Below are 25,558 nucleotides of genomic sequence, written 5' to 3'. Positions count from 1 at the left end.
TCAGACTGTATCCCTCTATTCCCTCCCTATTCATGTACCCATCCAAATACCTCTTAAATGTTGCTAATATGTCTGCTTCCACCACCTTCTCTGGCAGTGCATTCCAGGCACCCGCCACTCTCTGCATGAAAAACCTTACCCTCACATCTCCCTTAAACTTTCCCCCTCTCACCTTGAACCTGTGCCCCCTTGTAATTGACACTTCCACCCTGGGAAAAAGCCTCTGACTATCCACCCTGTCTATGCCTCTCATAATTTTGTAGACTTCCATCAGGTCTCCCCTTAGTCTCCACCTTTCCAGTGAAAACAATCCTAGTTTATTCAACCTCTCCTCATAGCCAACACCCTCGAAACCAGGCAATATCCTGGTGAACCTTCTTTGCACTCTCTCCAAAGCTTCCACATCCTTCTGGTAGTGTGGTGACCAGAACAGCATGCAATACTCCAAATGCGGCCTAACCAGGGTTTTATATAGCTGCAACATGATTTCCCAACTCTTGTACTCAATGCTCCGGCTGATGAAGGCAAACATGCCATATGCTTTCTTAATCACCTTGGCCACCTGTGTTGCCACTTTTAGGGAACTGTGGACCTCACCCCCAGACTCCTCTGTATGTTAATGTTCCTAAGAGTTCTGCCATTTATAGTATAATTCAGATCTAAATTTGATCCTCCAAAATGCATCATCTCGCATTTGTCCGGATTAAACTCCACCTGCCATTTCTGTGCCCAAGTCTCCAATCTATCTCTATTCTGTTGTATCCTCTGACAATCCTCAGCACTATCAGCAACTCTGCCAATCTTTGTGTCATCCGCAAACTTACTAATCAGACCCCCCACATTTTCCTCCAGATCATATATACTACAAACAATAGTGGTTCCTGCAGAATACCACTAGCTACAGATCTCCATTCTGAAAAACACCCTTCCACCGTTACTCTGTCTCCTATAACCAAGCCAGTTCTATATCCGTCTAGCCAGCCCACCCCGAATCCCATGTGATTTTAGTTTTTGTACCATAATGATGAATTTATACCCCTCTAATCAATGGAGTGGGGGGGGGGGGGGTCAGAGGGGTTCAAGAAGAGGTTGTGACCTCCCATTTATTTAGAGGTTGCCTCACTCAGCTTCAGTGACCATCTCACTCCCAGGATCCTCTACCCGCCCAGCTTCAGCCTCCTGGTCTGAGAATGTGCAAAGTGTCCAGCAGTTCAAGCCAGGTAGGTGACCATGCCCCAGCTCATTTCCTTTCTGGCCATGTTGACCAGACCAAATCGCAAATTCAGCTACCACCTACGTTCCCTCCCCACCACCGCACCCTCCCCACCCCCACCAAAATCCTGCTGTTCTGCTCTTATCTCCAATGATAATGTGGGAAAGTGCAAAGGTGCTCACATTAGCAGGAAGAATTTAAAAAAGCAGAGTATTACTTGAACAGAGAGCAACTGCGAAATTCTGAGATGTAGAAGGATCTAGGTGTTCTTGTGCATGAGTCACAAAAAGTTAGTATGCAGGTGCAGCATGTAATAAAGACAGCCAATGAAAAGCTATCCTTTATTATGAGAGGGATTGAACGTAGGGATGTTATGTTTCAGTTATACAGGGCATTGAGATCACACCTTGAATACCGTGCGCAGTTTTGGTCTCTTTACTTAAAGGAAGGATGTAAATGCATTGGAGGTGGTTCAGAGGAGGGTTACTAGATTGATACCTGGAATGTATGTGTTGTCTAATGAAGAGAAGTTGGACAGACTGGGCTTGTTTCCACTGGAGTTTAGAAGAGTAAGGGGGTGACTCGATTGAAGTGTATAAGATCCTGAATGATCTTGGCAAGATGGATGTGGAAAGGACGTTTCCTCTTGGGGGTGAGTCCAGACTAGGGGGCACTATTTTGAAATTGGGGGTCGCCCTTTCAGGACAGAGATGAGGAGAATTTATTTCTCAGAGGGTTGTGGGACTTTTGTAACTCTCTGCCTCAGAAGGTGGTGGAGGCCTGGTCACTCAGTATTTTTAAGCCAGAAGTAATTGATTCTTGTGGAACTGATCCACTTCTGTTCAGCCATGATCTTATTGAATGGCGGGGCAGGCTCGAGGGGCTAGATGGCCTACTCCTGCTCCTATTTCTTATGTTCTTATGTTCTTATTGTACAAGGGAATCAAAGGTTATCAGGGGTAGATGTGGAATGGAGAACTCAACATATCAGCCTTGATCTTATTGAAGGGCAGAGCATGCTCAAGGGGCCAAATGGCTTTCCTCTGTTCCTATTATGAATAAGTATGTAATTTTGAAGGAAAAATGAGGATGTTACTCAATGATGATATTAAAGAGGCTGTGGGGTAGAAGCGAAATGAGATCTCCACTAACCCTTTATGGTCATTGCAGAGCAATAACAGAGGAAACACAATGATGAGTTTGATTGTCAAATCAGCCAAGGTTAAATCGAAGGCTTTCATCCTAAAGCTGGCTGTTGCTCTGCTCAGGGTGTGTTGTGAATACTTCATTCCATTCCAGTCAGGGTGACTGTCAAGCTGGAAGCAACACACAGGATGACGAGGAAAGGGGGGGAAAATTTGAACAGCTCTGAAAGAGAGTGAATGAGGAGGCCTAATGGAGTTATGCAAGGTGTGAAATAGAATTGTAAGTTAAACCGCAACAAACGTTCAGGACCTGAGGGAGAGGTACATTCTGGTAAAGATAATGCCAGGATGCATTTATTCAATTAATTTACAGTAATTAATATTTCAAATAGTCTTTTAGGAAGTGTACTGGAGTCAGTGGCGTTGTGGTATTGTCACTAGATTAGTAATCCAGAGACCCAGGGTAATATTCTGGGGACGCGGATTCAAATCCCACCAGTGCTGATGGTGAAATACAAACCTAATAAAATCTGGAATCAAAAGTCTACTGATGACCATGAAACCATTGTTGATTGTCATAAAAACCCATCTGGTCCGCTAATATCCTTTCAGGAAGGAAATCTGCTGTCCTTATCTGATCTGGCCTACATGTGACTCCAGACCCACAGCAATGTGGTTGACTCTTAAATGCCCTCTGAAATGGCCTTTCAGTTCAAGATGATTAGGGATGGGCAATGCTGGCCCAGCCAGCGATGCCCACATCCCCTGGATGAACAAAATAAAAATTCAAGAGTAGATAGATACTATATTGGGGGCTGTAGATATCTGTCGAAGGTTGTGTTAAGATCACAAGAAATTTAAGAACATGGGCTAATGAACACACGTTATCAATAATACCATATACAGTGATCTTTAAATATTCCTGTTTAATTTAATCTCAGCTTTAATTGCTCCACCCAAACTGCCCTCTATCATGTATCCTCAATGTATGAGGCTGGAGGCTAATAGTACAGTGACCAACATCAACTTACTCCTTCTCAGGCTCACTAATTATGCAATGCCTTACATCCATCAACCTTTCACTTGTTCCTGGACCAAGGTCGGCGCCAGTTAACTGCGACTACTTGTGCAAAATTCTTGGCCTTCTTATTCTTGTAGGTCTCTTACACATGGCCATTCACCTAGGTTTCAGAATTTAAAACGAACTCAGTAAAAGATATGTTAATTCATTTGATTATAGCACAGAGTTCCAATACACTGCTTACACACTCCATGCTGCAGATATACTACTCCACACACAGTGCTGTAAGTAACTGTAAACGGATGGATAGTTTCCTGTGTGAATCATCATTTTATAAATTCATTCTCAGAATTTTGGCATTGCTGGCCAGTCCAGTATTTATTCCCTCTACCAAGTTGTTCAGCTTGGAAAGGTGTTGATGGGCCTTGCTAAACTGTAGCTGTCTATGTGGTGAAGGAACGCCCAGAGTACTGTTCGGCAGAGAGTTCGAATTTTGACCAAGTGACAATGAAGGAACAGCGACATACTTGCCCAAGTCAGAAAGCTGTGTGAATTGGAGGGGATTTCATACATGAGGCAATGGTGTATTATTACTGGACGAGTAATTCAGAGACACAGAGCAAGATCTGGGACCCGGGTTCGAATCCCACCATGACGGATAGTGAAATTTGAATTCAATAAAAATCTGGGATTGCAAGTCTAATGATAACCATGAAACCATTGTCAATTGTTGTAAAAACCTATTTGGTTCACTAATGTCCTTTAGGGAAGGAAATTTGCCATCCTTACCTGGGTCTGGCCTACATGTGGCTCCAGAGCCACAGCAATGTGGTTGACTCTCAAACGGAGGGCAGTTAGGGATGGGCAATAAATGCGGGGCCCAGCCAGCAATCCTTACGTTCTGTAAATTGAATTTTTAAAAATGCTGCTGTCTTGCAATGCCAGTCAATCTTCAATTCTGTGACAAAATGGGTGTGTGCGTGTGTGCACACATGCATGCATGCATGTGTGTGTATGTGTGGGGGTGGGGGGAGGTGCTACTAGTTGTTCAGAAGGCTTCTTCCCATACATTGGGCTGAATTGTCTGACCCATCCCACTGGTATGATCTTCCAGTCCTGCCGATGGCAAACCCCTGCGACGGGTTCTGTAGCAGCAGAGGGTGTGAGCCATGGGATCTGAAGATCCCGCTGGCGGGCCAATGGCCTCTGCTGCCAGACAACATATCGCATGGGATGAGGGGGATCCCACCCAGTATCTATTATAGATGTGGGGGTGGGGGTGTGGGGGGCCCCCACCCATTGTCTGTTGTAGAAGTCGGGGGGGGGGGGGGGGGAATCCCACACCCCCACCCATTGTCTGTTGTAGAAGTGGGGGGGGAGTCCCTGTTGTAGATGTGGGGGTGGTGGAATCCCACCCATTGTCTGTTGTAGAAGTGGGGGGGGAGTCCCTGTTGTAGATGTGGGGGTGGTGGAATCCCACCCATTGTCTGTTGTAGATGTGGGGGGGGGCGGGGAAAGGGGGAATCCCACCCATTGTCTGTTGTAGATGTAGAGAAGATATGAAGAAATGGAAGGTTATGCTGACGAGGTTAGATGAAGAGAGGTAGGAGAAAGCTCATGTGGGGTACAAATGCCAGCATCAACCATTTGGGCTGAATGGCCTCTACCTCTATGTAATTAGATAGGGAGTGGAGAGAGTTTGGAGTTTTTGCCCACTATTCGAATGGAATCTTTTTTTGAGAGTTAGAGGGGGTAATGAATCAGGAAAGCTGAGATTGAATAATCAGGTAGATTTGTCACTCACCGGAACAAGCTGCCATGAATCATCCACAAACTCTTGTACCCAGTTTAATTTACAAAGCTGTCTTTGACGGCTGCACTGTAATGTATGAGAGGTTAAAATTAGAAAATGCTGGAAGCACTTAGCAGGTTAGGGAGCAGCTGTAAAGGGAAAAACAGACACCATGTTTCAGCCTGATGACCTTTCACCAGAGCTGTAAGAGGTGCGAGATGGGCGGTTTTTAAGCAAATACAGAATATGGGGAAAGGAGGTGGAGGAGGAAGGAAAACTATCACTCTCCACAGCTTCTGTCCAACCTTCTCTTCCAATATTTACTGCTTTTTAGCGGATTTACAGCAGCTGCAGTATTTTGTTTCTGTGAATGTAATTGATTTGGAATGCATGTCTCTTGTGACAGTTTAACTCTCTTAAGGTGCCTCTCTTTTCATCTTCGGAGGACGGTGCTTAAGATAAATCTGCACCGAAAGTACAAAGTCTCACCATTTTATTCTAACAGGGGCTGCGTGTCTGCTGAATGCTGTTTGGTTATATCTGACCTGCACAGAACTCCCTCCGATACAGAGAGAGAGAGAGAGAGAGCACAGTGGGCAGATGGATGCAACCTGAAACAGTGATGCTGGTTGCATGCTTTAAGATTTATGCACACTGAGGTTGCTGGCCTCTGAATCTGGCCTGCAGCACACACAGGGTGAGTGTAACACAATCTACGTACACTGCTGTCGCATTGTGCATGTCATGGCCCAGATCTTTTGGTCCCAATAGCACCGCAATTTCCAATGCGTTGGCATGGTGGCACAGTGGTTAGCTCTGCCGCACAGCGCCAGGGTTCAATTCTGGCCTCGGGTCATTGTCTGTGTGAAGTTTTCACATTCTCCCCGTGTCTGCGTGGGTTTCCTCGGGTGCTCCAGTTTCCTCCCACAGTCCACTGCGGGCTAGATTGATTGGCCGTGCTAACTTGTCCCTGAGGGCCCTATTTTACCATTTTGATTCTAAGTGCTGGGTGGACTTGAATCTGGGAGTGTTTCAGATCCGACCTTTAGACCCGTTCTCAGGCGTCCCCAAAACACAGTCTGTCTGAAAAAAAAATCAGCGATTCCGAATCGCGCTGCAGAAGCCTGAGGGCGGGGCTTATCGCGCCCGAAACACTGCAGCTCCGACCGTCGCCTCCAACTGCGCATGCACAGGAAAAAAAAGAGAGAATGCTGCTCCCCTACCACAGCGCGCCCGGGCCGGATAATGGCCCCTGGCCCCACAGACATTGCCCCACCCCCACAACATTACTGACCCCCTTATCCCCCCGCCACCCAGACTGATTGTGAGCCCCTCCCCCCCCAACGATCTCAGGCAGAGTGGCAGTGGACCCCCCTTTCCCCTTGACTCATCTCAGGCAGAGTGGCAGCGACCCCTCCTTCCCCCTCACTCATCTCAAGCAGAGAGATCCACTCTTCTCCTCCATCCTACAGATATCAGGCAGGGTGATCCGCCTCACCCCTATCCCCACCCTGGACCCTCCCATACAAGGCTCCATCTCCTCCGGACTCTGATGGCTGTGTGACACCTCCCTGTCTCTCCCCTGTCCCCAATCATTGATCCACCACCCTCCTCCCCCCCCCCCCCCCCCCCATCAGCACACCTGCAAGTGCTCACTTGCCCCCCCCCCCCCCCCCCCCCCCCCCCCCCCATCAGCACACCTGCAAGTGCTCACTTGCCTTCCCCTCAGTGCTACGAAGCAAACTGCATGGAACTTGCTGGAATGCTCTGCCAAACTGCCTGCAGCTGATCTGCCCTAACGAGGGGCAGCTCCATAAAAAACCCAAGAATGGACAGGCAGGCAAATGTGCGCATGACCAGCCCCCCAATTCTCTGAGGGTGACCAGGGGAGGCTGCTGGATGCAACAGAGGTGAGGCGGGACACCCTCTTCCCCCCAGGAGGATGCAGACCCAGGGGGACTGATGGAAATGCCTGGAAGTCGCCGCCTCGATCAGCGCCAGGGCACTGGCGCCCCGAACCAGGAAGCAGTGCCGGAAAAAAGCCAATGACCCCATCCATGCAGCAAGGGTGAGTGCTGAACCCCGTCTTACATCTTTCCCCAAATCTTCCCCAGATCCTCCCATCCCCAGCAGCCTGAATGTTTCAAGCTCCTGACCCCCAATCACCCCCTTCCTTTCCCCCCATTGAGCCCCACTGTGCTTGCCCTCTAAGGGCCACCACCTGATACTCTGCAGGAGTCACTCCACCATTTCTTTCATGGCTCCTTCTGTCTCCACAGGAGAAGACCGAGCACAACACCCATGAGAGAGCAAAGACGGGGTGGTGAGCCAGACCTCCGGGTCCTCACCCCCTTTGAGGAGCAGGCGCTGGAGCTCTCCAGAGAAGGGGAAATGCAGGCTGTCAGCGACAGAATGATCGGGCAGCCTTCAAGACGTGAGCACCTGGGATTTCTTCAATCACTTTGAGGCAACTTCTTGGGGACACAAGCTTTGGGTGCAAGGGGCAAAGTTTAAAGGAGATATACGAGGCATGTTTATTTGCACAAAGAGGGTAGTCTGTGCCTGGAACTCGCTGCCAGGGGAGGTTGTGGATGCAGATAAGATAGGGGCATCTCTACAGCTATGTAAATGGGGTGGGAATAAAGGCATATGGTCCCCGGAAGGGTAGGGGGTTACTAATCAGATGGGCAGCCTGGTCGCTACAGGCTTGCAGAGCCGAAGAGCCTGTTCCTGTGATGTAATTTTCTTGGTTCTTTGTTCTATGTTCAATGGAAAAATGCAGCACGGTAGCACAGTGGTTAGCACTGCTGCTTCACAGCTCCAGGGATCCGGGTTCGATTCCCGACTTGGGTCACTGTCTGTGTGGAGTTTGCGCATTCTCCTCGTGTCTGCGTGGGTTTCCTCCGGGTGCTCCGGTTTCCTCCCACAGTCCAAAGATGTGCGGGTTAGGTTGATTGGCTATGCTAAAAATTGCCCTTAGTGTCCTGAGATGTGTAGGTTAGAGGAATTAGTAGGTAAATATATAGGGATATGGGGGTAGGGCCTGGGTGGGATTGTGGTCGGTGCAGACTCGATGGGCCGAATGGCCTCTTTCTGTACTGTAGTGTTTCTATGATTTCTATGATTTCTATGTGTTTGGCAATCCGGATTCCTCTCCCTCCTTTGCACTTAATCTTGTGTCCTGTGTTGCAGGGACAGATCCAGACGCCCCGGGACCTTCTGGACTGCAGGCCCTGGCTACAGCTCCTGCCCCTCCTGGTCCAGACAGCTCGGATGATCCTCGGAGGATACGGGTGAAGGGACCTTCGAGGGTGGCACCGTTTTAGCTGCCACCTCACAACTCACCACCCCAGATACTGACACGTCGGTGGGTCCAGTTAGTGTTGAGGCTTCTGGGTCACTCTCTGATGAGCACGACACATCTGATAATGTACATCAGGTGGAGGAGGGAATGTTCGAGGCCTCTGGTATCCGGAGGCCTGCCGGAGGCGAGGACTCAGCTGGCCCCAGGCTACATGCTGGGCCTCTGAGATCACTTCTCCCTCAGCTGCTGGAGATGCAGCAATAGAGCCAGGGAATGCAGGAGGGGCTGACTGGACCGACTGCGAGGCTATTGGGAGGAGTCCCAAAGCTTTCAGATGGACCAGCTATTGCCTGCCTTGCATGCTTCCCAGGCCAACATTGCAAGGGTGATGTCTGCAGTGGAAAGCCTGTTGCAGGGGATCTTCACCGTGAGTGGCAGGCTCCAAGCGATGGCTGAGTCACAGCGGGCCACAGCCGAGTCACAGCTGAGGGACTGAACAGGCTTCGAGATGCTGTGGCCCAAGGCTGAGAGGCCCGAGAGCTTGCAGGAGATCCAGCGGGACAGCGGTGAGACACAGCGGGCTATGGCTGCAGCCGTTGAGAGCGTGGCCCAGTCTCAGAGGGCACTTGCTGCGGCCATTAAGGGGTGGTTCTGACTCAAGTGGCCATCGCAGAGGGCAGATGGAGTTTAATTTAGACAAATGCGAGGTGATGCATTTTGGTAGATTGAACCAGGGCAGGACTTACTCAGTTAATGGTAGGGCGTTGGGGAGAGTTACAGAACAAAGAGATCGCGGGGTACATGTTCATAGCTCCTTGAAAGTGGAGTCACAGGTGGACAGAGTGGTGAAGAAGGCATTCGGCATGATTGGTTTCATCGGTCAGAACATTGAATACAGGAGTTGAAATGTCTTGATGAAGTTGTACAAGATATTGGTAAGGCCACACTTGGAATACTGTGTGCAATTCTGGTCACCCTATTATAGAAAGGATCTTATTAAACTAGAAAGAGTGCAGAAAAGATTTACTAGGATGCTACCGGGACTTGATGGATTGAGTTAAAAGGAGAGGCTGGATAGACTGAGACTTTTTTCTCTGGAGCGTAGGAGGCTGAGGGGTGATCTTATAGAGGTCTATAAAATAATGAGGGGCACAGATCAGCTAGATAGTCAATATCTTTTCCCAAAGGCAGGGGAGTCTAAAACTAGAGGGCATAGGTTTAAGATGAGAGGGGAGAGATACAAAAGTGTCCAGAGGGACAATTCTTTCACACAGAGGGTGGTGAGTGTCTGGAACAAGCTGCCAGAGGTAGTAGTGGAGGCAGGTACAATTTTGTCTTTTAAAAAGCATTTAGATAGTTACCTGGGTACGATGGGTATAGAGGGATATGGGCCAAATGCGGGCACTTGGGATTAGCTTCGGGGTTTTAAAAAAGAAAGGACGGCATGGACAAGTTGGGCCCTTCCATGCTGTAAACCTCTATGACTCTATGGCTCGACCACATGGGTAGGATGCAGGTGGTCCTCCAGGATTGGCAGTGCCAGGTGATGCCGGAGCTTCTGGACCTCACTACAGAAGCACCACTGTCCATTGGAATGACCCAGGGGCCCACAGGAACCCCAAAAGAGGAGGAAGGGCTTGAGCCCATGCTGGGGCCTTCCAGCCAGGAGACTGTGGCTATGGCTACACCTTCTGACTCCCCCCTTCCTGACACTGGGGCATCGCAGGGGCAGCGGGATGAAGAGGGTGTCATGGAACTACCTGGAGCAGGCCAGGGCCTCAAGGTCCAGGACCTCCAGAGGACACCCGCCACGCGCATCACAGGCCACGGGGTGAGGTAGGCAGCTGGCCCCTCCACCTCCAATGCACATTCTAGGGAGTCAGTGAGACATAGTGGTAAGCCATATAAGGTTAGGGAGTTGTAGTTACACTGAGATGGCACGGGTGAAGGGCTGCACCAGTTAGAAAGATATTTAAGCACCTTAAAGTTTTCTGTTCGCAAGTTTTTATGTTAGAACTTATTTCTAGTCTTATTTAAACACCTTTATTGTAAATAAATGTTTTTTCAGCACCCATCTGCAACTAATTTGTCTCGATTATGAATCCTCTTCCATTGATGATCGACTGAGGGATGCTTCATGTTGATGTCAGTTAGGGAGGCCCCTCAATGCTGTGTCACTGAGAAAAGGAACGCATTGGTTCCCCAGACCCCATGAACGATCCCCACCCACCCCAGGGCCCTGTATGGGGGTTTCAGGTCATTTACCAATTACACAGACGTGGGCCCAGGTGCCAGCGTGCATGCGGAGCTCAGGTAGGAGTCAGACTAGTTTGACCAAGGCATCATCATAATGGTGCTTAACGAGTCATCATCACCCTCCTGCCTGACAAAAAACTCGCGAAAAAACACAGAGTACCCAGGCCCACCAATCTGGTGTGACAATGTGCAGATATAGAAGTGGGGGGTTGTGGAACCCACACACACAAACCCTAGCGAATGATCTGCCTGGTTATCAAGGCCTCCCTTGCCGCCCTCACATGCCTCATTTGGACTGCCAGCCCTCAAGTGCCTGGTTGGTGTTCCTCGGAATGCTCTTCCTCATTTTCCTCCTCCTCCTGCTGGTCATCCTCCCCAGCGACGCCCAGCTGGTCAGCCTCCACATCCTCTGCCTCCCCCAAGAGGCCAGCTCTCTGTACAGCCAGATTGTGCAAGACACAGCACACGATCACTATGCAGGAACGGATCACTGGGCTGTATTAGAGGGCCCCGCTAGATCGGTCCAGGCACCGAAATCGCATCTTGAGGAGCCCAATGCACCTCTCTACTGTCGCGCGGGTGGCTACATGGGCCTCATTATAATGGGTCTCTGCCTCAGGTACAGGCCTTCGCACAGGCATCATCAGCCATGTCCGGGTAACCCATATCACCCAGGAGCCACCCTCACAGCCTGGGCTCCTCCTCGAATGCTTCCGGGATGTCCGAACTCCTGACTATGAAGCTGTCGTGCACGCTGCCTGGATGTCTGGTGCAGATGTGCATGATGGTCATGTTATGGTCGTGCACTAGCTGAACATTCAGGGAATGGAACCCCTTCTTATTTACAAATCTTCATGGATCCTGTAGGGGGGCCTTGAGGGTGACGTGTGTGCAGTCGATCGCACCCTGCACGTTTGGCATCCCCACAATGGTTGCGAACCCTGCAGCCCGGGCTTCCTGCTGCGCCTGGTCCAGGTTGAAGTTGATGAACTGGCCAGCCCGGGCATACAGGGCTTCAGTGACCTGCCTCACACAGGTGTGCACTGCAGATTGGGAGATGCCACAGACATCTCCGCTCGGGGTCTGGAAAAAACCAGTCGCGTAGAAGTTTAGAGCGGCCATCAATTTGACAGCCACCGAGAGTGGGTGCGCCCCCCCCCCACCGGCTCCGCCCCCACCCCCCCCTCCCCCCCCCCCCCCCCGCCCCGCCTCTAGGCGCCAGGTCCTGCAACAGTTTGCACAGGTGTTGCACGGTCTCCTCTCGGAGTCGGAGACGTCGGCGGCACACGGTGTCCGACATCTAGTCAAAGGACACTCGTGCACGGAGCTACCGGGGTCCCTGCTCCCTCCTTCTTCTACCTCACCCCCACCAACCCCCCCCCCCCGCCCCCCCCACCCACCCCCCCCCCCCCCAACACCACCTGCCTCTCATCTCCCTCTGGTCCTGGAAGTGGTAAGATCCAGGCCTCCTGTGCCCGTAATTTTTCCTCCTGCACCTTCTCAACTTCAGCAGCAATCAAAAGGACAGCTGGATCTATTGGTTGCATAGAAAAAGCCAGCTTATCACCCTCAAGGAGGGAGAGGGAAGGGGAGATGGAGAGGAACACATGTAGAGGTTATGGAACGCTACTTGCCCCTAGCACGTCAATAGTCGCTGTCCATACCCCCCAATTCCCCCAGCCACATGCTCCCCACAATCATAGCTCCCCCAGCCACATGCTCCCCACAATCACAGCTCCCCCAATTCCCCCAGCCACATGCTCCCCACAATCACAGCCCTCCCCAATTCCCTCAGCCACATTTCCCCACAATCACAACCCCCCAAATTCCCTCAGCCAGATCTTCCCCACAATCACAGTTCCTTGCAAAGTCGAGAGGCTGCAGCAGTGCAATTTGCAAGGATTTTGTGCACACCCTTCAGCTGGAGTGTGCTGAATGCGCTAGGACCCAGCAGCACCACAAGACCCAAGGTCAGTGCTGAGACCCAGGTCCGTGCTGCAAGTCGGACATCGGACACTCTGCAGAGCAACAGCCCCCCACCCCACACCCCCACCCCTCCCCAACCCCCCACCCCCCCACACACTCGCAGAGCCGCCACCGACCTGAGACAGAAAATGGCCACAACAAGACACCCATGAGTAGCAGAGAGCCGGATGCTATGCACTTACCTCCTCACTGATGGAGCACCCGAATCAGACTTTTATTGAACATGTCTGATTCGCGCCGATTCCCAATTGGTGAATGCGGTGGTAAAGGGGGAAGTGCTGGTAAAGTTGGACATCCAGCCCATTAATTCAATTTAAATGCATTCAAATGCATTTAAATTGCCATCGCGCCCGTTTCGGACACGGTCCTGATCGTGGCCATTTTAGGCACTTGATAAAGGGGGAACCTGCACGGAGGCGGTCGCGGATCGTGTTACTCGCCTCACGCCCGACTTTACCAAGTTTTCGTGCAACGTGATGGTAAAATCGGGCCCTTAGTGTCACGGGGATTAGTGGGGTAAATATGTGGGTTTACAGGGATTGAGCCTGGGTGGGATTGTTGTCGGTGTAGGCTCGATGGGCCGAATGGCCTCCTTCTGCACTGTAGGATTCTATGATTCTAATGAGCCAACTTCTGCCAGAGGTTGGACATTGCAATTTGCAAGAAATGGCTCTTTGAGGGGCCAGACTGATGGTCTCATGGGGGCCCTGTCCCTTTGTAAACTTGGGCTGTTTGTCCAGTACTTATCCAGTTATTTACACTGATTTATTTGAGACTGTCGGCGCAACCCATTAAAACACGCAAATATACCTGTACCACTGGTCCTTTTCAATCCCCCCACCCTGAGTTGGGGGCGACTAAGCAGAACTGATGGAGGGTTAGGAGGTTGTATCGAGCAGAGGTGATGGGCTGGGCTGATGGGTGGGCAGGGGAGGAGGTGGTTTCTTGATCAATAAGGGAATCAAGTGTTACGGTGAGAAGGCAGAAGAATGGGGATGAGAATCATATCAGCCATGATTGAATGGCGGAGCAGACTCGATGGGCCGAATAGCCTAATTCTGCTCCTATTTCTTATGAACAAAGCCGGGGTTGGGGTGGGAGGTGAGGCTGGAATAAGTTAAAAGTTGAATGAAGCGATCCCTATAAACACCTGTAAGCACATGAAGACACCTGATCTAAATGATACCAGGTGCACACACTTTCTCCATGTGTCGCACTGTGAGGGCGATAGCCAACGAGTAACTAATGTCTGGCTGATGTGTGAAGTGCGAGCAGATCATGATGTCATTCAGCGTACAACACCAATTTATTTGATGTACGTCCTGCCATTTGAAGTTTAACAATCCAGTCTTAATCTCACAAACACAACATAAAGTAGCAGGAAAGCATCCCCTTCATCCAACCACCCCCCACCGCCCCTCATCCCCCCACCGCCCCTCATCCCCCCAGCCCAACACTGGTTAAAGGGATCAGCATCTTCTTATTTTTTGATTTCTTCTGGTTGTTGCTATAATTGTTCAAGTGTTTGGTGCGTTGCATGGGCCTTTCAAATTGTAACAGGAAGTGGATTCGGAGACACTGAAGGACTTACAGAATCCCTACAGTGCATAAAGAGGCCATTCAGCCCATCGAGTTTGCACTGACCACAATCCCACCCAGGCCCTATCCTCATAACCCCACTTTTCTTGACTTCCAGGCTTCTGCACAAATCATTAACATGGGAGCAGTAATACATATTCCCATTGGAATAGAGCAGAACTGGCAGTATGAATAGAGCCCCACAGAGCAGGACAAGCTGATAGAAGAGGGAGGCCGGTGATAAGAGCATTTGGCAGGAGCCATATGGGTGTTGAGGATGCAATCCTTCAACCTGGACCTTAGCGAGTAACAGTGGGTGAAGCAAGTACCCTGTAATAAGGATGTCCTCACTAAACTCTGCCACCTGCTACAGCCACAACTGCAACCTCCGGGCAAGGGAAGGGTGGCATTGCAAAGGTGACAGTGACTATCAACTTCCAAATCTTTAACTATTAATCAATGCTGACAGATTTCAAAGCAACCATTTAAATGAAGGTAACGGGTACCCATGTGTGCTGATGAACTGTAACACCAAATCAAAATGTAAAGGAAACTTCAACACAATTGAAAGTACATTCCAGGGAGTGATAATGCTCCCCCCCCCCCCCACCCCCCCCCCCCCCCCCCCCCCCCACAGTCCATCCGGTGCCCACTAGTCACACAAGTGTTTCATTGCACTCTGTTGGCAGAAATTTCTGGTTCTGCCCGTTGGTAGGATTTACCAGTGCTGTGCCAGTCAATGGATTTTTGGGTGGCTCGCAGCATCTGTCATGGTGGGACCCCATGTGTTTGATCTCTAAAGACACCTGGACTCACACATACCCAGGCGGTGAACTTTTATATCTCAGGTTCCTTCCTGGCAGGGGTTGGGATGTTTATAACAACTCTCACAGTTTGCCATTCACTTTTGCATGAGGGGGGATTACTGAGAGTCTCTATTAAAAGAGAGTTGACTATATTTCACTCTCTCTTGTCAGAAACCAGCAGGCAGAGTGAGCATGCAGCTCAGCAAGCATTGCAGTCTTCACCAATGGCGTCGCTGGGTGACACTGACTGCTTGCAAGTCACATGTCAACTCTGAGATGTATTGCAACTGTTAAGGCAGAACAGTGGCACAGTGGTTAACACTGCTGCTTCACAGCGCCAGGGATCCGGGTTCGATTCTCGGCTTTGGGTGACTGTGTAGAGTTTGCACATTCTCCCCGTGTCTGCATGGGTTGCCTCCGAGTGCTCCAGTTTCCTCCCAAACTCCAAAGATGTGCAGATTAAGTTGTTGGCCATGCTAAGTTGCCCCTTAGTGTCAGGGAGATTTGCAGGGTAAATACATAGGGTTACGGAGATAAGGCCTGGTTGGGATTGTTGTCGGTGAATGCTTGATGGGCCAAATGGCCTCTTTCTTCACTGTAGGGACTCTATGATTCTATGAGAGGAATCCCACTCCCTTAATGGACAGCTGGCGTGTGACCATAGGCCACGACTCGTGCAGGTCAGGCCCCCTATACTGGCAGCAGTCATGATGCCTTCACTCTGACAGCAGGTAGCTGTGCCATCTGCATTTTAGCCAAAAAGACAAATCAAAGGGTGGCGAGTGGGCATTGAGGGAATTCCACTGATCACATGGCTTGGGAATCTGGTGAGTGATGCTTGCAAACGTCTGCATATAAAGAACGGCACTCTGCCATGCAAAAAGTGATGGATCAGACCCTTGCTGTTGTGAGGCAATGATATTTGGCAGGGTGAGGGAGGCAGAACACAAAGTGTGTGGTCCACTCTCTCCTGCCCCTGCTTCCTCAGTGAATGGATAACTTGGCAGCTGCCTGGCACATTGGTGGGCAAACAGCAGAGTGAAGGGGGATTCTCGCTCAATCAGTGTCTAAGTCAGAATGTCAGGCAGCAGAGGGGTTATGCCATAAGCAGGTAGTTAGTCACAGCCACCAGTTTAATGGCCCCGTGTCCTCGTAATCTCTTCCTATTTCTTATGGCATTGTCAAAACAGTCAAAAAGAAAAGTCCAGAAACACATAAACGTTGCCACCTTCACCAGCCGAATCTGCTGCTAAATTTCAGGAGCTTCTTGGACCAAACCCAACAGCGACAGACCAAAACAGCTCTTGTTGCCCGGGAGTTCAGACATTTCGACATTGCTGTCACTGCCCGAAGCGATGCCCAGTGGGCAGGGAAAGGCCAGCTCAAGGAATAAGGCGATGGTTTGGTCTTCCTCTGGAAAGGTAAACCAGAAGACAATTGCTGCCTCCATGGGGTTGGCCTCGCCATTAGAATCAATCTAGCTGACTGTCTCTGAGACTCTCCTTTTGGGATTGAGAAATGCCTCATGATCCTTTGGTTCCAATATTCTCTCTCCATGAACTGGCACCTTCTTGACTATATGATTGTCTGAGTGAGGGACAACAAGGACGTGCCTATCATCTGCCCTGTGACTGGAGCTGATGACTGCTGGACGGACCACCATCTAATCCACTCTGTGATCAACATCAATGTAGCCCCAAAGCAGCAAAGGCAACAGAAACAATGCTGCAGGCAAATCAATGCTGAGGCACCCAAAGACCCTGATAAGAGAGCCCTATTCAGCCAGCACATCACTGCCAATCTGACAACTCCCGGTGACAAAGAGAAATCTCCTCACCTCCATAATCAGCACCTGCAAAGAAACGCTTGGACACTCCACCTGGAAAAACCAAGACTTGTTCGATGAGAATGACCAGGAAATCCAGGAGCCAATAGATCGCAAGCAAAAGGCTCTTCTGAATCCGAAACAGCAACCCAACCCGAGAGCAGGAAAGCAGCTGAAGTTTCAGTAAAAAAAACCCTGCAACCTAAAAAACAGCTGGGTGGATGGAGAAATTGTAGGAGATCCAGCAGTTAGCCCACAGCCATGAAGTGCGAGGTTTCATCAACACAGTCAAGACCACCTACAGCCCAAGCACCCAAAGCTGATGCGCTTCTCAAACACGAGGCCAGAAGCTCGGTAAATGAAAGGCTTTTATTTACTGTAATGAAGCAGCCAATAATTATATACACTATCCCAGACTGAAGGGGTCCCGGCCAGAGCAGGGACTTTTATACCTCTCCCAGGAGGCGGAGCCCGACTTGGATGTACCACAACACTACAGTACAAAGGTGTAACAACCCCACCCTAACCCCAACAGCAACAAGTAGCACAACCCAACAGTAACATATGTACATCCTTGTAGTACTGGCCAGACCCTGGCTCAGTACTATCCAGTGGGAACCAATGATGGTTCACCACATTCACTCCTCCTTTGGGAACAAAGGCCGGCGGGTACAAAAACAGAATAAAGCGTCATCAGTCTATAAGTTCAGACGGTCAAGGGGACCGCACCGTCATTGTGACCTCCTCAATACCGGCGGTGACACCGGAGTAGGCACTTGCGGTGGCATTCTCCCCAAGGCGGCGTCCAGCTGTTCTTCCACGGACTGACAGGCCGATTGACCCTGAGGTGACGGTAGTCCATGGGGTCCTGACACGCCCTGCAGTGCCGACCATCTTCTGGGCTCAGGCAAGCTGTACACGGGAGTAAAAGGGTTAAGCAATGGTCCCGATGCTGCCCGCGCCGTGTCCGGGGAAGAAACAAGAGTTAAGGGGTTTGTAACAGGGGGTATGGGAGCGACAGGGGTTGCTACGTCCCCTGCTGGTGCCAGGTCTCGGATCGAGACCGTGTCCTCTCGCCCGTCAGGGTATGCCACATAGGCATACTGAGGGTTGGCGTGGAGGAGATGGACCTGTTCGACCAACGGGTCGGACTTGCGGGCCCTTACATGTCGCCGCAGGAGAACGGGTCCTGAGTACGTCAACCAAGACGTACTTGGTTGACGTAAGGTCCCCGAGGAAGACTTCCGAGGGAATGAAAACATCCTCTCGTGGGGAGTAGCATTGGTTGCCGTACACAGAAGGGAGCGAATAGAATGGAGCGCATCAGGGAGCACCTCTTGCCAACGGGAGACTGGAAGACCTTTTGACTTCAACGCCAGTAAGACAGCCTTCCAGACTGTAGCATTCTCGCGTTCCACCTGTCCGTTACCCCTAGGGTTGTAGCTCGTGGTCCTACTAGAGGCAATCCCATATGAGAGCAGGAATTGCCTCAAGTCATCGCTCATGAACGACAAGCCCCTGTCACTGTGAATGTAGCCGGGGTACCCGAACAGGGTAAAGAGATCACGGAATGCCTTGATAACCGTGGCAGCGGATGTATCAGAGCAGGGAACAACAAAAGGGAACCGAGAGTACTCGTCAATGATATTGAGGAAGTACACATTCCGATCTGTTGAGGGAAGGGGGCCCTTAAAATCGACACTCAGTCTCTCGAAGGGACGAGTGGCCTTGACTAAATGTGCCCGGTCAGGTCAGTAAAAGTGCGGTTTGCATTCCGCGCAAACCCGACAGCTTCTTGTTACTGACCTGACGTCCTCCACCGAGTAAGGCAGGTCGCGGGCTTTTATAAAGTGGTAGAGCCGAGTGACCCCAGGATGGCATACGTCATTATGGAGGGCCTGCAAACGGTCCTCCTGTATACTGGCGCATGTTCCACGCGAGAGGGCATCCGAGGGCTCATTGAGTTTCCCTGGACGGTACATGATGTCGTAGTTATAGGTGGAGAGTTCAATTCTCCACCGCAAGATCTTGTCATTCTTGATCTTGCCCCTCTGCGTGTTGTTAAACATGAACGCCACGGACCGCTGGTCCGTGATCAGGGTGAACCGTTTTCCCGCCAAGTAATGGCGCCAGTGCCTGACGGCCTCCTTTTCCACCGCTGAATGCCGAATTTCGGGGCCTTGGAGGGTGCGGGAAAAAAATGCGACGGGCCTGCCCGCCTGGTTAAGTGTGGCGGCCAGGGCGAAATCAGATGCATCGCTCTCCACCTGAAAGGGGATGGACTCGTCTACAGCGTGCATCGTAGCTTTCGCGATGTCGGCTTTCAATTTATCGAAGGCCAATCGGGCCTCTGGCGTTAGGGGAAAAGTCGTGGACTTAATGAGCGGACGGGCTTTGTCCGCGTAGTTGGGAACCCACTGCGCATAATAAGAGAAGAAGCCTAAGCATCTTCTCAGTGCTTTTGCACTAGCTGGCAAGGGAAGTTCAGAAAGGGGGCGCATACGGTCTGGATCAGGGCCAATGACCCCGTTTTCCACCACGTATCCTAGGATGGCTAAGCGGCGCGTACGAAACACACACTTCTCCCTGTTGTAGGTCAAGTTCAGGCGAGATGCAGTGCGTAGGAAGTTCAGGAGATTCGTGTCGTGGTCCTGCTGGTCATGGCCGCAGATGGTGACATTATCCAGGTACGGGAAGGTAGCCCGCAGCCCGTTCTGGTCCACCATTCGGTCCATAGCACGCTGGAAGACCGAGACCCCATTGGTGACACCAAAGGGAACCCTGGGAAAGTGATACAAGCGACCATCCGCCTCAAAAGCCGTGTATTGTCGGTCCTCTGGGCGAATGGGGAGTTGGTAGTAGGCAGACTTGAGGTCTATGGTGGAGAACATCCGGTACTGCGCAATCTGATTGACCATATCAGATATGCGCGGGAGAGGATACGCATCCAGCTGCGTATATCGATTAATGGTCTGACTATAGTCAATGACCATCCGGGGTTTGTTCCCGCTCTTGAACACCACGACCTGCGCTCTCCACGGACTAGCGCTGGGTTGTATGATCCTTTCTTTGAGGAGCCGCTGAACCTCAGATCTAATGAAGATCCGATCCTCAGCGCTGTAACGCCTACTTTTAGTCGCGATGGGCTTGCAGCCTGGCACAAGATTCTGGAACAAGGAGGGTGTGGTGATCTTCAGCGTTGAGAGGCTACAGGCAATTTGGAGGCTGCTGCTGTTTTCCCACTGCCAGTGAAGGGAGTGGCCCACCGTACTGTAGGATTACACTCCTCAAGTGGACCATGAAGTTTAGTCCGAGAAGTATTGGCGCGCAAAGATACGGCAACACTAGGAGCTTGAAACGCTCGTAAACTGTGCCTTGCACCTTCAAAGTTACCACGCAACTCCCTAGCACGGTGACAGACCGGGATCTCGATGCCATAGAGATTGTCTGTTTGGCAGGTTGAATCTGGAGTCCACACCGCTTCACAGTGTCTGGGTGGATAAAGCTCTCAGTGCTCCCGCTGTCAAACAGACAATAAATCACGTGGTCATTTACCTGGATATTCATCATAGATTTGTCAAGTCTATGAGGCTTGGCCTGGTCCAGGATGATCGACGCCACCGTTGGTTCATGAGCGCCACTGCAGGCAGCTGAAATCGATGAGGAGGACCCCTGCTGGTCGTTCGCGGTCAGTGTCGACCAACATGGCCGCTCCCATGAGTCGCACGTGGGTGATGGCACCAAACTCAGCGACCCCTGGTGGTCACACACCTCCGACTCCGTCGACAGTAATGGCGTCGTCCTGGCCTCGCATGTGGACGAACCCCTCGATGACTTCGACGACGAAGACCCGAGCTCTGAAGAATCGCAGGCCGCACTGCCGTTTCTAGGTTTAGATCGGCACACTTTCGAATAGTGCCCTTTCTTACCGCATGCGGTGCACAACACAGCTTTAGCGGGACACCGTTGCCGAGTATGCTTCGCTCCCCCACAGAAGTAGCACCGCGGGCCGCCCGGGGCTGCTGCCGTCGTCTGGCCCGAGTGTGAGCACGCCATTACGCAGCATTTCGAACCCGAGGGACGAGGAGGGATTGGTGACTGCTCCTGCCACGTTGTCTCCACATGGTCCTCTGGATATAATACTAAGCTTTTGGAGGCCGTCTCGAGCATCTCCGCTAGCTCGATGGCCTGAGTAAGATTAAGATTACCCTTCTCCAACAGTTTAAGTCGAATGTACGACGATCCGACCCCGCCACAAACGCATCTCGGGCGAGGTCGTTCATGCTCTGCTCAGCCGACACAGCTTTGCAGTTACAGCCCCTGGCTAGCTGTAGGAGCTCGTTTGCATATTCCTCCATCGTTTCGCCAGACTGCCGTCGTTGAGTGGCTAGGAGGTAATGAGCGTGTATTTCATTGGGTGGTTTGATATAGCGCTTCTTCAGAAGCTCGAGGGCCTTAGTATAATCGGTGGCCGCACGGATCGCGAGGTAGACAGTGTCGCTTACCCTCGCATGGAGGACCCGGAGTCTGTCATCATCTGTGGTGACCGCTGTGGAGGCTGCCAGGTAGTCTTCGAAGCACTTCAGCCAGTGGTCGAAGGTGTTAGAAGCGCCCACCGCACGTGGATCTAGTGTAAGGCGTTCCGGCTTCGGGATCTGCTCCATACTCTCTTTTTTTTTTCTTCGACGAGAGTTTAACAACAGTAAATAAAATTGATGCGCTTCTCAAACACGAGGCCAGAAGCTCGGTAAATGAAAGGCTTTTATTTACTGTAATGAAGCAGCCAATGATTATATACACTATCCCAGACTGAAGGGGTCCCGGCCAGAGCAGGGACTTTTATACCTCTCCCAGGAGGCGGAGCCCGACTGGGATGTACCACAACACTACAGTACAAAGGTGTAACAACCCCACCCTAACCCCAACAGCAACAAGTAGCACAACCCAACAGTAACATATGTACATCCTTGTAGTACTGGCCAAACCCTGGCTCAGTACTATCCAGTGGGAACCAACGATGGTTCACCACAAAAGCCCCACTCCATGTTGGACAAGGTCAGAGAGGCTGTCAGTGCCTGCTGGAAGGAGCACCTCAAAAACCTCTTTCACACAGACTCTGTTTTCAATAAGAATGTCCTCGACTCCACCCCGCAGCGTACTATCAGCCACCATCTCAGCACAACCCCAACCCAGCACAAGGTAGAAAAGGCCATCCAACAGCTCAAGAACAACAAGGCATCGGGAGCAGATGGAATCTCCGCCGAAGCACAAAGCATGGCGGAGAAGCACTTTAGACGTATATACATGACCTAATTTCCCTTACCTGGAAGGAGAACATGCCAGGAGATCTCAGAGACCTAGTAATCATGATCATCTTCAAAAGAGGTGACAAGTCCGACTGCAGTAACTCAGAGGAATTTCCCTGTTGTCGGCCACACGGAAGGTCATCGCAAGAATCCTGCTTAATTGCCTTCTCCTTGTAGCTGAAGAGTTCCTCCCAGTATCCCAGCGTGGATTCCACCCACTAAGAGGCACAATGGACATGATCTTCACTGCCTTGCAATGACACGAAAAATGCAGGGAACAGCACCGGCCCTTCTACATGGCCTTCTCTGACGTCACAAATGACTTCGACACAATCAACGGTGAAGGACTATGGAGCATCTTCCTCTATTTCAGCTGTTCTCCAAGATTTGCCACCATCCTGTGCCTGCTCTATGATGACATTCAAGCTGTAATCCTGACCGGTGAATATACCACAGAGCCAATTCACGTTCGGGTGGGGTCAAGCAAGGCTGTGTCATCGCACCAACGTTCTTCTTGATCTTCCTCGCTGCAATGCTCCATCTCATCCTCAGCAAGCTCCCTGCTGGAGTGGAGCTAAACTACAGAATAATGGGAATCTCCACCACCTGCAGGCTAGATCCAAGATCGTCCCACCCTCTACCATTGAACCACAGTATGCAGATGATGCTTGCATCTGCACACACTCAGAAAGCCAGCTCCAAGCCATTGTCAACATCTTCATCAAGGTGTAAGGGAACATGGGCCTTACAGCAAACATCCATCAGACAAAGATCCTCTACCAACCTTCCCCTGCTATGCAGCACTGCCTCCAGTTATCAGAATCCATGACGAGGCTTGGACAACCAGGACCACTTTCCATACCTTGGGAACCTACTGTCAACAAGGGCAAACATCAACAGTGAGGTTCAACACTGCCTTCAGTATGCTAGCTCAGCCTTCGATCAGCAGAGGAAGGGACTGTTAGAAGACCAGGACCTCAGACGCGGTACCAAGCTTATGGTCTACAGAACACTGGTGATATTCACCATTCTAAATGGCTCAGAGACATGGACCTCAAAACCCTGGAGAAATACCAGCAGCAAGCATTACCCCCATAAGATCCTGCAAATCCAGTGATAGGATAGGCGTACCAATGCCAGTGTTCTCACTCAGACCAACATCTCCAGCATCGAAGCATTGTCCACGTTCAACCTGCTCCGCTGGGCGGGCTACATCATCCACACACCTGACATGAGACCCCTGAAACAAATGCTCTAATCCAACCTTCAACCTGGCAGGCGAGCCCCAGGAGGGCAGGGAAAATGCTTCAAGGACACCCTCAAGCCTCCTCGAGAAAATGCAACATCCCAACCAACATCTCTGAATCCCTGGCCCAAAACAGCCTGAACTGGAGAAAAAGCATTCGGGAAGGAGCTGAACATTGAGTTTCACCATCAAGAGCAAACTGAAGCCGCATTTCGACAGTGAAAGTTGACACGAGCACCCCACCCACCCAGGCACCTCATCCACCCTCTCCTCCAGCCACTGTCTGCCCTTCCTGTGAGAGAGACTGTAGTCATGCATTGGACTCCTCAGTTACCTGAGAACTCAATCTTAAGTGTGGAAGTAAGTCATCCTCGAACATGAGGGACAGCCAAAGAAAACAAATCCTCCCGATCACGCACAGATGCCAGCTGTGATTTAATTCTCCAAGAGCTCAGTATCTGTGCTGGTGGCAGGAAGCGTGAGATCCCGTGTGATTCTAAATCATCATTCACACTCTCCTATTGGGGTTCTACACCCTAGCCAAGTTTGACTTCTTGGGTATCTGAAAGGAAAATAAAGCACAAGAGGTAACAGGGCTGTGGCAAGGAGAGGTGTTGCACAGTAAGAGGTGCATGCTTACACCCTCTACAGCTTGGGAATCAGAAGAGAGTGTGAGATGAGGGGGAAATGGGATGTCAGACTAGGATTAAGTATGAGGATATGGTCACCTTTGATTGTTTCAACCTCTCCACTGGCCATAACCTCAGTAACAAATAAATAGTTTCCAATAACTGTCCTCCATGGGGATTAGAGAATGTAGGCATGTGTGTGTGTATGTATGCCTGCCCCACCCCCGGGCTACCTCCTGTTGCCTCTAGTTGCTGCCACCTTGTGCCCCGTCAGAGACAGAGATAAGCGTGTTACTGAGTATTGTGCTATCTTTTTGTGGCTGTGATGGTTTGTTAGCTGTGAGATCTGGATGTGAGATTTGTAGCAATACAGAATGTGTGAGGGTGAAGAGAAGGTATGAAACTTAGATATGAGTCCTAATGGACAGGGATTGTTGGTGGGTGAGTCATGAGGGGCGATTCGAGCAGTGGCCGAGGCTACTGGTGCCGTTGGCAGGATATAGCATTTGATGAGGCACTTGATCCCTTGTGTAGGGCCAATGGACATCTTCCATCATAGCATCGAGGTCTCTAGGGCCTGACACTTAACATTCACTTCTGTGGACAGCTGGTCCCACTGCCTTCTGACCCTGCATCTGGAGGGCTTTTTCCCCCGCTGTATCTTTCCTCCTCTTCCTGCATAACTCTCAGGGCATGGCCCAGCCACAAAGCAGCCCCCCTTTATGAGGCTAATTAGCAGCACTGTGGATGCTGGGAAATTATGATTTGGTCACCTGCAGCCATTGTGCATGGGGAAGGCTGTACAGTTCAGCCCTGATCACATATACTGTACACCACTTTTGCATTGTTTTTATAATGTGGACTGTACACCCTTGTGGCATCTTATATAAACAATAACTGAACAACACACAATTTGCACAAGTTTCATTTTTCACCACATTTTCCTAGAATCCCGACAGTGTGTGAAGAGGCCATTCGGCCCAACGAGCTTACACCGACAACTATTCCACCCAGACCCTATTCCCATAACCCCACGTATTTACTCTGCTAGTCCCCCTGACACTAAGGGACAATTTAGCATGGCCAATCCACCTAACCCGCACATCTTGGGACTGTGGAAGGAAACCAGATCACCCGGAGGAAACCCACGCAGACACGGGGAGAATGTGTAAACTCCTCACAGACAGTGACCCAAGCAGGGAATCGAACCCAGGTCCCTGGCGCTGTGAGGCAGCAGTGTTACTCACTGTGCCAGCATGCCACTCTTTTTTGGGGCGGGGATATTTCCCAGTTCGGATTCGTCAGTTCCTAACACTTGGATTCCAAAGGTGAAGTTGTGAGTCCTTCCTGAATTATTTAATTTACATTCCCAGAAATATCATCTCAAATTTCACAGTTAGAGCTGTGATGGAAAAAGAAATCAAGATTTGGGAATATCCCTTCAAGAGTGC

At 50.7% G+C, this 25,558-nt stretch overlaps 1 protein-coding gene across 1 annotated transcript in view; it reads left to right on the top strand.

The window, feature by feature from the left end:
* The window catches only part of rasl10b (RAS like family 10 member B), a 167,794-nt gene that overhangs the window by 72,317 nt on the left and 69,919 nt on the right, over nucleotides 1-25,558 (top strand). The window lies entirely within an intron of this gene.

Source organism: Mustelus asterias, chromosome 12 (genome assembly GCF_964213995.1).
Source record: "Mustelus asterias chromosome 12, sMusAst1.hap1.1, whole genome shotgun sequence".
Classification (NCBI taxonomy): domain Eukaryota; kingdom Metazoa; phylum Chordata; class Chondrichthyes; order Carcharhiniformes; family Triakidae; genus Mustelus; species Mustelus asterias.
The sequence above is the reverse complement of the archived record's forward strand: the minus strand, read 5'-3'. Positions and strand labels throughout refer to the sequence as shown.